General features: G+C 61.8%; 1 protein-coding gene across 1 annotated transcript in view; it reads right to left on the bottom strand.

The window, feature by feature from the left end:
- Positions 1-11,297, bottom strand: part of LOC144602982 (neuromedin-U receptor 2-like) — a 28,301-nt gene that overhangs the window by 762 nt on the left and 16,242 nt on the right. The window lies entirely within an intron of this gene.

The raw sequence follows: 11,297 nt of genomic DNA, 5'->3' as shown, positions 1-11,297 counted from the left end.
CCACGGTCTAGGCTTAAACTCAGGGGTGACCGCGCTTTTGCAGTTGCAGCTCCTAGACTGTGGAACAGCATCCCTCTTCCCATCAGAACTGCCCCCTCCATCGACTCCTTTAAGTCCAGGCTCAAAACATATTTCTACTCCCTAGCGTTTGAGGCTCATTGAGGAGGCGCTGTGAACTGTTTGCGTGCTACTGTATGTTTTCATTTTTTTTCTATTGGAACCTAATCAAATGTACAGCACTTTGGTCAACGTGGGTTGTTTTTAAATGTGCTATACAAATAAAATTGACTTGACTTGACTTGACTTGACTCTTTCAAAACTTGACACCATTCAGATAATAATCTGCCTTTCTATTCTTACTTCCAAAGTGAATAACCTCACACTTATCTACATTAAACTGCATCTGCCATGTATCCGCCCACTCACACAACCTGTCCAAGTCACCCTGCACCCTTATTGCATCTTCCTCACAATTCACACTACCCCCCATCTTAGTATCATCTGCAAATTTGCTAATGGTACTTTTAATCCCTTCATCTAAGTCATTAATGTATATCGTAAATAGCTGGGGTCCCAGCCCCGAACCTTGCGGTACCCCACTGGTCACTGCCTGCCATTCCGAAAGGGACCCATTTATCCCCACTCTTTGCTTTCTGTCTGTCAACCAATTTTCTATCCATGTCAGGACCCTACCCCCAATACCATGTGCTCTAATTTTGCCCACTAATCTCCTATGTGGGACCTTGTCGAAGGCTTTCTGAAAGTCGAGGTACACCACATCCACTGACTCTCCCCTGTCAATTTTCCTAGTTACATCCTCAAAAAATTCCAGTAGATTTGTCAAGCATGATTTCCCCTTCGTAAATCCATGCTGACTCGGAATGATCTTGTTACTGCTATCCAAATGCTCCGCAATTTCGTCTTTTATAATTGACTCCAGCATCTTCCCCACCACTGATGTCAGACTAACTGGTCTGTAATTATCCGTTTTCTCTCTCCCTGAGAGAGGAGAGTGGAGAGGGGGAGGGGAGAGGGGGAAGGGAGAGGGGAAGGGAGAGGGGGAGGAGAGAGGGGAGGGGGTGGGGAGAGGGGGGAGAAAGGGGGAGGGGAGAGTGGATAGGGGGAGGGGAGAGGGAGAGGGGGAGAGGAGAGGGGGAGGGTAGAGGAGGAGGGGAGGGGGAGGGGAGATGGAGAGGGGGAGAGGAGAGGGGGCGGGGAGAGGAGGAGGGGAGAGGGGGAGAGGAGAAGAGGAGGGGAGTGGAGAGGGGGAGGGGAGAGGGGGAGGGGAGAGGTGCGGGGAGAGGGGGAGGGGGAGGGGAGAGTGGGAGGGGGGAGTGGAGGGGAGGGGAGAGTGGGAGGGAAGAGGGGGAGGGGAGAGTGGGAGGGGAAATGGTGAGGGGGAGGAGAGAGGGGGAAGGGAGAGGGGAGGGGAGAGGGGAAGGGGAGGAAAGAGGGGGAGGGGTGGGGAGAGGGGGGAGAAAGGGAGGGGGAGGGGAGAGTGGAGAGGGGGGAGGGGAGAGGGAGAGAGGAGAGTGGGAGGGGAGAGGAGGAGGGGAGATGGAGAGGGGGAGAGGAGAGGGGGCGGGGAGAGGAGGAGGGGAGAGGAGAAGGGGGAGGAGAAGGGGAGGGGAGAGGAGAGGGGGAGGGGAGAGGGGAGAGGAGGAGTGGAGAGGGGGAGGGGAGAGGGGGAGGGGAGATGGGGAGTGGGAGGGGGGGTGGAGGGGAGAGTGGGAGGGAAGAGTGGGAGGGGAGAGTGGGAGGGGAAATGGGGAGGGGGAGGAGAGAGGGGGAAGGGAGAGGGGAGGGGAGAGGGGGAGGGGAGGAGAGAGGGGGTGGGGAGAGCGGGGAGAAAGGGAGAGGGAGGGGAGAGTGGAGAGGGGAGAGGAGAGGGGAGAGGGGGAGGGGAGAGGGGGAGAGGGGAGGGGAGGAGGGGAGGGGAGGGGAGAGGAGAGGGGAGGGGGGGAGAGGAGAGGGGGAGGGGAGAGGGGGAGGGGAGGGAGAGGGGAGGGTGGGAGGGGGGAGTGGGAGGGAGAGGGGGAGGGGAGAGTGGGGAGGGAGAGGGGGAGGGGGGGGGAGGGGAGAGGGGGAGGGGGAGGGGAGAGTGGGTGGGGAAGGGGGGAGTGGAGGAGTGGGAGGGAAGAGGGGGAGGGGTGAGTGGGAGGGGAAATGGGGGAGGGGGAGGAGAGAGGGGGAAGGGAGAGGGGAGGGGAGAGGGGGAGGGGAGGAGAGAGGGGGAGGGGGTGGGGAGAGGGGGGATAAAGGAGGGGGAGTGGGAGGGGAGAAGGGGAGGGGAGAGGGAGGGGAGAGTGGGGGGGATAGGGGAGGGGAGAGGGAGGGGAGAGTGGGAGGGGAGACGGGAGGGGGAGGGGAGAGTGGAAGGGGAGAAGAGGTGAGGGGGATGGGGAAGGGAGAGGGGAGAGGAGCGGGGAATGGGAGAGTGGGGTGGAGAGGGAGATGGGGAGGGGAGAGGGGGAGGGGAGAGGGGGAGGGGAGGGGAAGGGAGAGGAGAGGGGGAGGGGGATGATGAGGGGAGTGGAGAGGAGAGAAGGGGATGGTAGATGGGGAGAGGGGGAGAGGAGAGTGGGAGAGGGGGAAGGGGAGGGGGAGAGGGGGAAGGAGAGGGGAGGGGAGAATGGGGGGAGAGGGGGAGGGAGATGGGGTGGGGAGAGGGGGAGGGGAGAGCATAGGGGAGGGGAGGGGAGAGGGAGGGGGAGAGGTGATGGGGAGAGGGAGGGGAGTGGGAGAGGGGAAGGAGGGGGAGAGGGAGAGGGGGAGGGGAGGGGGGAGGGTGGGGAAGGGGAGGGGAGAGGGGGAGGGGAGAGGGGGAGGGGAGGGAGAGGGGAGGGGGAGAGGGGAAGGGGAGAGGAGGGGAGAGTGGGAGGGGGAGGGAGTGGGGAGGGAGGGGAGAGGGGGAGGGGTGGGGAGAGTGGGAGGGGAAGGGAGAGGGGGAGGGGAGAGGGTGAGGGGGATGGGAGAGTGGGAGGGGGAGTGGGAGGGGAGAGAGGGTGGGAAGGGGAGAGGGGAGAGGGGGGGAGAGGGGGAGGGGGGAGGGGAGGGGGAGAGGGGTGGGGAGGGGAGAGGTGGAGGGGAGAGCGGGAGGGGAACGAGGAGGGGAAGGGGACAAGGGGGAGGGGAGAGGAGAGGAGGTGGGAGAGGAGAGGACAAGGGAGAGGGGGAGGGGTGCGAGGTGGGGATAGGGGGAGGGGATTGGAGAGGAGGGTGTGAGAGGAGAGGGGGAAGGGAGGGGGATCTTGGAAATCCCCAGACAGCGTGGGGGGAGAGGGGAGAGGAGAGAGGGTGGGGGAGAGGGGGAGGGGAGAGGGGGAGGGAGAGTTGAGGGGAGAGAGGGAAGGGGGAGGGGAGAGGGGGAAGGGAGAGCGGGAGGGGAGGGGGGAGGGGAGAGGAGGTGGGAGAGGAGAGTGGGAGAGGGGGAAGGGGATAGGGGAGGGGATAGGAGAGGAGGGTGTGAGAGGAGAGGGGGAGGAGAGGGAGAGGGGAGGGGAGAATGGGGAGGGAGAGGGGAGATGGGGAGGGAGATGGGGAGGGGGGAGAGGAGAAGGGAGGGGAGAGGGTAGGGGTAGTGGGGGAGAGGGGAGGGGAGAGGGAGGGAAGAGGGAGAGGGGGAGGGGAGAGAGGGATGGGAGGGGAGAGGTGGGAGAAGGGGAGAGGGGGAAGGGGAGGGGAGATGGGGAGTGGAGATGGGGAGTATAGATGGGGAGGGGGAGGGGAGAGGGGGAGGGGAGAGGAGGAGGTGACAGGGGGAGGGGGAGAGGGGAGAGGGGGATGGGAGCGGGGATGGGGAGGGGAGAGGGAAGGGGAAAGGAGGGTGTGAGAGGAGAGTGGGAGGGGGAGCTTGGAAATCCCCAGACAGCGTGGGGGGGGGGGGAGGGGGAGAGGGGGAGGGGAGAGGGGAAGAGGGGGAGAGAGGGGAGATTGAGGGGAGAGCGGGAGGGGAGGGGACAAGGGAGAGGGGGAGGGGAGAGGAGGTGGGAGAGGAGGAAGGGGATAGGGGGAGGGGATGGGAGAGGAGGGTGTGAGAGGAGAGGGGGAGGGGGGAGAGGGGAAGGGGAGAATGGGGAGGGAGAGGGGAGAGGGGAGGGAGGTGGGGAGGGGAGAGGAGGAGGGGAGAGCATAGGGGAGAGGGAGGGGAGAGGGTAGGGGGAGTGGGGGAGGGGATAGGGGAGAGGGAGGAGAGAGGGGGAGGGGAGAGGGGGATGGGAGGGGAGAGGTGGAAGGGAGGGGAGAGGTGGAAGGGAGATGGGGAGAGGGGGAGGGGAGATGGGGAGGGGAGATGGGGGAGGGGAGAGGGGAGGGAGGGGAGAGGGGAAGGGGGAGAGGTGGAGGTGGAGGGGGGACAGGGAGAGGGGAGTGGAGGGGAGAGGGGGAGGGAGGAGAGGGGGAGGGGAGGGGGATGGGAGAGGAGCGGGGAGGGGGAGGGGATAGGGGAGAGGAGAGGGGGAGGTAGAGCGGAGAGTGGGGGGGAGGGGGAGGGGAGAGTGGGGGGAGAGGGAGGGGAGAAGGGGAGGGGAGAGGGAGGGGAGAGTGGGGGGGATAGGGGAGGGGAGAGGGAGGGGAGAGTGGGAGGGGAGACGGGAGGGGGAGAGTAGAAGGGGAGAAGAGGTGAGGGGGATGGGGAAGGGAGAGAGGGAGAGGAGCGGGGAATGGGAGAGTGGGGTGGAGAGGGAGATGGGGAGGGGAGAGGGGGAGGGGAAGGGAGAGGAGAGGGGGAGGGGGGATGAAGAGGGGAGTGGAGAGGAGAGAAGGGGATGGTAGATGGGGAGAGGGGGAGAGGAGAGTGGGAGAGGGGGAAGGGGAGGGGGAGAGGGGGAAGGGAGAGGGGGAGGGGAGAATGGGGGGAGAGGGGGAGGGAGATGGGGTGGGGAGAGGGGGAGGGGAGGGGAGAGCATAGGGGAGAGGGAGGGGAGAGGGGAGGGGGAGAGGTGATGGGGAGAGGGGGGGGAGTGGGAGAGGGGGAAGGAGGGGGAGGGAGAGGGGAGGGGAGGGAGAGGGGGAGGGAGGGGAAAGGGGAAGGGGAGAGGGGGAGGGGAAGGGAGAGGGGAGGGGAGATGGGGAGGGGAGAGGGAGGGGGAGGGGAGAGGGGGAGGGGAGAGGGGAGAGAAGGGTGGGGTGAGGGAGATGGGATGGGGAGAGGGAGGGGGAGGGGAGAGGGGAAGGGGAGAGGGGGATGGTACTTTATTTGTCACCTGTACCGAGGTACAGGAACATTCATTATTGGATACAGTTGAGAACAAGTATCACTGTACATGAGCACTGAGATACATATTAGATGAGCATTGGAGATACAGTGGTGTTGGACAGCAGCAGCACAGTGAGACAGAATACAACGTTGCCAGTGTGGCGCCATGTTGAAGTGCCAGTTGTTGTGAGTGCTGGGATGTTGATCTGACCGTGAGGGCCCTTTGTCCTGGCGGCCTTGCAGGGTCGGCCTGGCCAAGCGTGGCGGTGATGTCCTCCACCGCTGCTCCACCGCGTCTGGTCCACGTGCTCGGCCTCTTCCCCCGGCGCCAGGTGCAGCCGAGCCCCAGGCAGCTGCAGGGCCTCCAGCGGCCCACTCCCCCGTCGAGGCCGTGCACTCCCTCTGCCCACCGGCCCTCCAGCTGGGTTCACGTGGGTCCTCGATACGTGGCGGGCGAGCCGGGTCTTCCAGGCTGGCGGCCCTTTTGTGTCCATCTCCTGCAGTCAGTCCAAGTGAGATGGGAGAGGGAGATGGGAAAGGGGAGGGGGAGTGGGGAGGGGTGAGGGGGAGGGGAGAGTAGGAGGGGAGAGAGGAGGGGAGAGTGGGGGGGGGGGGGGGGAGAGGAGGGGGGGGGAGAGGGGGGAGGGCCAGGGGAGCGGTGGAGGGTAGAGGGGAAGGGGAGGGGGGGCGATGAGAGGGGGAGGGGAGGGGGGAAGGGGGAGGGGAGAGTGGGACGCCATGGCGCCATTTTAGTTGGCAGAAACATTTAAAAAGAAAAATAACAAAAATCTGTGAATTGAGAGATAAGATATATTCTGCATTTTAATGGTCTCATCACACATATTGTTCCCCCAAAACACTGATTACACCGCGAGAGGCGGAACAACGGCGTGTTTTGCCGATTAAAATGTCTCCTTTGCGGACCACACTTCACCATTGGCGATTTTAACGCGGTGGTCCATCCGGCTCCTCTAGTATCTTTGATCCAGAGACAGAAACGCAACCTGTGCAGCCACGCTCTACCCAGCAACTGATGACTCACAGACGCGCTCTGCTCCCATTGGCCGCGCCACGGCTGGCAGCCGCGCCCCGCTGCAGCTGGGAAATCCCCAGACAGCGTGGGGGAGGGGGAGGGGAGAGGGGAGAGGGGGAGGGGGGGAGGGGGAGGGGAGAGGGGGGTAGGGGAGTGGGGAGAGGAAAGGGGAGGGGGAGAGGGGGAGCGGGAGAGGGGGAGGGGAGAGAGGGAGGGGAAGGGAGAGGGGAGAGCGGGAGGGGAGGGGGGAGGGGAGAGGGAGAGGGGAAAGGGGAGAGGGGAGGGGAGAGGGGAGAGGGGGAGGGGAGAGGGAGAGAGGGAGGGGGAGAGGGGGAGAGCGGGAGGAGAGAGGGGGAGGGGAGAGGGAGAGGGGAGAGGGGGGAGAGCGGGAGGGGAGGGGACAAGGGTGAGGGAGAGGGGGAGGGGAGCGAGGAGGGGAAGGGGACAAGGGGGAGGGGAGGGGAGAGGAGAGGAGGTGGGAGAGGAGAGTACAAGGGAGAGGTGGAGGGGATAGGGGAGGGGAGCGAGGAGGGGAGAGGGGATAGGGGAGGGGATGGGAGAGGAGGGTGTGAGAGGAGAGGGGGAGGAGAGGGGGAGGGGAGAATGGGGAGGGAGAGGGAGAGGGGGAGCGAGATGGGGAGGGGGAGGGGAGAACATAGGGGAGAGGGAGGGGAGAGGGTAGGGGGAGTGGGGGGGAGGGAGAGGGAGAGCGGGAGGGGACAGTGGAGATGGGGAGGGGGAGGGGACAGGGGGAGGGGGAGAGGGGAGAGGGGGAGGGGGAGCTTGGAAATCCCCAGACAGCGTGGGGGGAGGGGAGAGGGGGAGGGGGGAGCGGGAGTGGAGGGGAGAGGGAGAGGGGGGAGGAGGTGGGAGAGGAGAGTGGGAGAGGGGGAAGGGGATAGTGGGAGGGGATGGGAGAGGGGGGAGAGGAGAGGGGGAGAGGGGGAGGGGAGAATGGGGAGGGGAGAGGGTAGGGGGAGAGGGGGAGGGGATAGGGGAGAGGATGGGGAGAGGGAGGGGAGAGGGGGAGGGGAGAGGGGGATGGGAGGGGACAGGTGGAAGGGAGAAGGGGAGAGGGGGAGGGGAGATGGGGAGGGGAAATGGGGAGGGGAGAGGGGAGGGAGGGGAGAGGGGAAGGGGAGAGGTAGAGGGGGAGAGGGAGAGGGGGAGAGGGAGAGGGGGAGGGGAGGGGAGAGGGGGGGGGAGAGGAGAGGGGTAGGGGAGGGGGATGGGAGAGGAGCGGGGAGGGGGAGGGGAGAGTGGATAGAGGAGAGGGGGAGGTAGAGGGGAGAGTGGGGGGGAGGGGAGAATGGGGGGAGGGGGGAAGGAGATGGAGAGGGGGAGGGAGAGGGGGGAGGGGAGAGGGAGGGGGAGAGGGAGGGGAGAGGGAGAGGGTACTTTATTTGTCACCTGTACCGAGGTACAGGAACATTCATTATTGGATACAGTTGAGAACAAGTATCACTGTACATGAGCACTGAGATACATATTAGATGAGCATTGGAGATACAGTGGTGTTGGACAGCAGCAGCACAGTGAGACACAATACAACGTTGCCAGTGCGGCGCCATGTTGAAGTGCCAGTTGTTGTGAGTGCAGTGATGTTGATCTGACCATGAGGGCCCGTTGTCCTGGCGGCCCAGCGGTAGAGCTACTGTCTCACAGAGTCCCGGGTTCGATGAAGGGATTAAAAGTACCATTAGCAAATTTGCAGATGATACAAAGCTGGGTGGTAGTGTGAACTGTGAGGAAGATGCTATGAGGTTGCAGGGTGACTTGGACAGGTTGTGTGAGTGGGCGGATACATGGCAGATGCAGTTTAATGTAGATAAGTGTGAGGTTATTCACTTTGGAAGTAAGAATAGAAAGGCAGATTATTATCTGAATGGTGTCAAGTTAGGAGGAGGGGGAGTTCAACGAGATCTGGGTGTCCTAGTGCATCAGTCAATGAAAGGAAGCATGCAGGTACAGCAGGCAGTGAAGAAAGCCAATGGAATGTTGGCCTTCGTAACAAGAGGAGTTGAGTATAGGAGCAAAGAGGTCCTTCTACAGTTGTACCGGGCCCTGGTGAGACCGCACCTGGAGTACTGTGTGCAGTTTTGGTCTCCAAATTTGAGGAAGGATATTCTTGCTATGGAGGGCGTGCAGCGTAGGTTCACTAGGTTAATTCCCGGAATGGCGGGACTGTCGTATGTTGAAAGGCTGGAGCGATTGGGCTTGTATACACTGGAATTTAGAAGGATGAGGGGGGATCTTATTGAAACATATAAGATAATTAGGGGATTGGACACATTAGAGGCAGATAACATGTTCCCAATGTTAGGGGAGTCCAGAACAAGGGGCCACAGTTTGAGAATAAGGGGTAGGCCATTTAGAACGGAGATGAGGAAGAACTTTTTCAGTCAGATGGTGGTGAAGGTGTGGAATTCTCTGCCTCAGAAGGCAGTGGAGGCCAGTTCGTTGGATGCTTTCAAGAGAGAGCTGGATAGAGCTCTTAAGGATAACGGAGTGAGGGGGTATGGGGAGAAGGCAGGAACGGGGTACTGATTGAGTGATCAGCCATGATCGCATTGAATGGCGGTGCTGGCTCGAAGGGCTGAATGGCCTACTCCTGCACCTATTGTCTATTGTCTATTGTCTATTGTCCACATGCTCGGCCTCTTCCCGCCGCGCCAGGTGCAGCCGAGCCCCAGGCAGCTGCAGGGCCTCCAGCGGCCCACTCCCCCGTCGAGGCCGTGCACTCCCTCTGCCCACCGGCCCTGCAGCTGGGTTCCCGTGGGTCCTCGATACGTGGCGGGCGAGCCGGGTCTTCCGGGCTGGCGGCCCTTTTGTGTCCATCTCCTGCATTCAGTCCAAGTGTGAGGCAGTGCATTTTGTGACGTGGAACGAGGGCAGGACATAGTGAATTGTGGGTCTCTGGGTAGTGTTGTAGAGCAGAGGGATCTGCGACTGCAGGTGCATGGTTCCCTAAAGGTGGAGTCACAGGTGGATAAGGTGGTCAAAAAGGCTTTTGGCCTTCATCAGTTGGAGTATTGAGTAGAGACCTTGAGAGGTCGTGTTGCAGATGAATAAGACGTTGGTGATACCGCATTTAGAATATTGTGTTCAGTTTAGTTTAGAGATAATTTAGAGTTCTGGGCACCATGTTATAGGAAAGATATTGTCAAGCTTGCAAGGGTTCAGAAAAGATTTACGAGGATGTTGCCGGGACTAGAGGGTGTGAGTTACAGGGAGAGGTTGAGTAGGATGGGTCTCTATTCCAAGGAGCGCAGGAGGATGAGGGGAGAAGATATATATGTGTACAAAATGATGAGAGGAATAGATCGGGTAGATGCACAGTGTCTTTTGCCCAGAGTTGGGGAATCGAGGACCAGAGGACATAGTTTCAAGGTGAAGGGGAAAAGATTTATTAGGAATCCGAGGGGTAACTTTTTCACACAAAAGGGGGTGGGTGAATGGAACAAGCTGCCAGAGGAGGTAGTTGAGGCAGCGACTATCCCATCGTTTAAGAAACAGTCAGACAGGTACATGGACAGGACAGGTGTTCAGGGACATGGACCAAGCGCAGGCAAGTGGGGCTAGTCTAGCTGGGACATTGCTGGCCGAAGGGCGAGTTGGGCCGAAGGGCCTGTTTCCACACTGTATCACTCTCTGACGGTGGCTGAATATTAGGGCTGCGCGCGGCCTGTGGGCGGCGGGTGATTCAGAGACAGAAACACAACCTGTGCAGCCTCGCTCTACCCAGCAACTGGTGACTCACAGCCGCGCTCTGCTCCCATTGGCCGCGTCACGGCTGCCAGCCACGCCCCGCTGCAGCTTGGAAATCAACCAATGCATAATAATCCAAACCATGGATATTAATCCAAACTAAAGTGGCCAAGGGGGAGTGGGGTGGCCGGGAGTGGAGGGGAGGGGGATACAGGGAGAAAGTTAGGGGACAGTGATAGGTGGGGGGGGGGGGGGGGGTGAGTAGGATGAGAGGCAGATATGGGGTGGTGGGAAAGGGGAGGGGCGTGGACAGGCTGGGACAGGTATGGTGGTGCGAGAATGGAGGGACGATGAAGGGCGGAGAGGGGGAGGGGAGAGGGGGAGGGAAGAGGGGGAGTGGAGAGGGTGAAGGGGGAGGGGAGAGGTGTACGTCATGGCGCCATTTTAGTTGGCAGAAACATTTAAAAAGAAAAATAACAAAAATCTGTGAATTGAGAGATGAGATATATTCCGCATTTTAATGGTATCATCACACATATTGTTCCCCCTAAACACTGATTACACCGCGAGAGGCGGAACAACGGCGTGTGTTGCCGACTAAAATGGCTCCTTTGCGGACCACACTTCACCATTGGCGATTTTAACGCGGTGGTTCATCTCGCTCCTCTAGTATCTTTGATCCAGAGACAGAAACGCAACCTGTGCAGCCTCGCTCTACCCAGCAACTGATGACTCACAGACGCGCTCTGCTCCCATTGGCCGCGCCTCGGCTGGCAGCCGCGCACCGCTGTCGCTTGGAAATCCCCGGACAGCGGGGGGGAGGGGAGAGGGGGAGGGGAGAGGAGAGGGGGAGGGGAGAGGGGAGAGGGGGAGGGGAGAGAGGTAAGGGAGAGGGGGAGGGGGATGATAGCGGGAGGGGAGAGGGGCAGGGAGGGGAGAGGGGGAAGGGAGGGGAGGGGAGAGGGGGATGGGGAGAGGCGTAGGGAGAAGGGGGTGCAGCGGGAGGGGGAGAGGAGGGGAGAGGGAAGGGGAGAGGAGGAGGGGAGGGGGAGGGTAGAGGGGGAGGGGAGAGGGGAGGGGGTGAGCGGGAGAGGGGGAGGAGGATGGAAGAGGGGGATGGAGAGGAGGAGGGGGGAGGGAGGGAGGGAAGGGGAGAGGGGTAGGGGAGAAGGGGAGGGGGAGGGAGAGGAGGAAGGAGAGGGGGAGGGGAGAGGGGGAAGGGAGAGGAGAGGGGGAGGGGGATGAAGAGGGAGAGGGGAGAGGAGCGAGGGGGATGGGAGAGGGGGAGAGGAGAGGAGAGGGGGGTGGTAGAGGAGAGGGGGAGAGGGGGAGGGTGAGTGGAGGGGAGAGGGGGAGGGG

The sequence above is a fragment of the Rhinoraja longicauda genome, chromosome 19, assembly GCF_053455715.1.
Source record: "Rhinoraja longicauda isolate Sanriku21f chromosome 19, sRhiLon1.1, whole genome shotgun sequence".
In the NCBI taxonomy this organism is placed as follows: Eukaryota; Metazoa; Chordata; class Chondrichthyes; order Rajiformes; family Arhynchobatidae; genus Rhinoraja; species Rhinoraja longicauda.
The sequence above is the reverse complement of the archived record's forward strand: the minus strand, read 5'-3'. Positions and strand labels throughout refer to the sequence as shown.